This window comes from Lycium ferocissimum, chromosome 3, assembly GCF_029784015.1.
Source record: "Lycium ferocissimum isolate CSIRO_LF1 chromosome 3, AGI_CSIRO_Lferr_CH_V1, whole genome shotgun sequence".
Lineage (NCBI taxonomy): Eukaryota > Viridiplantae > Streptophyta > Magnoliopsida > Solanales > Solanaceae > Lycium > Lycium ferocissimum.
This window is the reverse complement of record NC_081344.1, coordinates 41,410,465-41,412,001: the sequence shown is the minus strand read 5'-3', so window position 1 is coordinate 41,412,001 and position 1,537 is coordinate 41,410,465. Positions and strand designations below refer to the sequence as shown.

General features: G+C 40.3%; 1 non-coding gene across 1 annotated transcript; it reads right to left on the bottom strand.

Annotated features, from left to right (window-relative positions):
* Positions 1 to 830: 830 nt before the first annotated feature.
* Positions 831 to 934, bottom strand: LOC132051307 (small nucleolar RNA R71). The gene has a single exon (XR_009413679.1). It is a non-coding gene; the product is annotated as a small nucleolar RNA R71 (small nucleolar RNA).
* Positions 935 to 1,537: the final 603 nt, after the last annotated feature.

Sequence of the window (1,537 nt, the reverse complement as noted above, 5' to 3'; positions counted from 1 at the left end):
TCAATAACCATAGCATACACTTTATCTAAAGGGGGATACAACCTTGGTTTCTTTAGTCATATTCATTACAATCAAAGCAATTAGTTAATAAACAACTAATTTTCTACAAACTCAACGGAATACGAAATTAGATTGCAAGAAAGTACTATACGACTTTAGTAACCTTTTCACACCATATTCCCTGTGGGATTCGACGCCAACCTAGTTGGGTTACCATATTGGATATCGTCCGCTTTACATCATTTAATAGGTGTAATTTGAGTGTATCAAATTTTGGCGACGTTGCCGGGGAATACGGTTTTGAAATTACTAAATGGTTTGTGCTTTACTTAAAGTCTTTTTCTATTCCATCACACCTTGTTTGCTGTTTACTATGAACCAAGTCATCATGAACAACAGAGGAGGACGTGGAGTAGGTAGTAATAGGGGTTTGCAAGCGCAAGACCCACCAGTGGAAGTGGAGGTTGACAGTATATTTGCGGATATGCTAGATGAGGTGGAATATGTATCTGCTATTGTTCCACCTAGGGTGAATGCTGCAAACTGCAAGATTGACTCCACTATCTACCAACTGCTCAAACTTGAGGGATATTTTCGGAACTCTATCGATGATGACCCTCACCAACATTTGAAGAATTTCGTGGGTGTGTGTGCCCAACATATGCAGAATGTTGTTTCAGATGATGTTATTCGGCTAAGAGTTTTCAAATACTCTTTAGCCGGTGAAGCCCGAGTTTGGTTTGAGAAGCTGCCCCTCAACACTGTTCATACGTGGGGAGAGCTTGTTGCTATTTTTCTCAAGAAGTGGTTTTTGCCAAGCAAGAAAGCTAAAATTCATGACAAGATATATGATTTTAAACAGCTTCCGGGGGAACAACTATTTGAAGCTTGGGAAAGATTCAAGGAATATTTGCATGTCTCCAAATCATGGTTTTTCGGATAATATATTGATGGAAAAGTTCTATAGAGGGCTAGATCCATTGACAGAAAGGTGGTGAACAATGCAACTGGTGGGTGCTTTATGGACAAGACATATGCCCGAATCACTTAGTTGCTTGATAAGATTACTACTCACAATCAAGCATGGCATTCGGGTGGTATTGACAGTGTAGCCTATGTAGCTCCAATGATCCATAACATTGTGAAGGAGAATCAAGAGACTCAGCAGACTCTAGCTCAGATAGCAACCAATATTTCTTTGCTGACCAAGAGACTTGATGAAAAGGAAGCGAAGAAAGTTAATGTTGTTGAAGAAGTTCCGGGAATGCCCAAGGGCATGTACCAAGTTCAAGAGGGTCCATATCAAGAGGGGCCTCCTATGCAGTATGAAGATGCTAACTATGTTAATAACTCTCAAGGGGGTTACCAAAGGCAGAACTACCAAGGAGGCTATCAGAATCAGACTCAGAATCAATGGAGACCTCAATAGGGACAAGGTAATTACAACAACTATGGTGGCTCGAACCAGGGGAATTACAACAATAACAATAACTTTTGATATATGAGTTCCAATCCCTATATTCCACCAAAAGGTCAG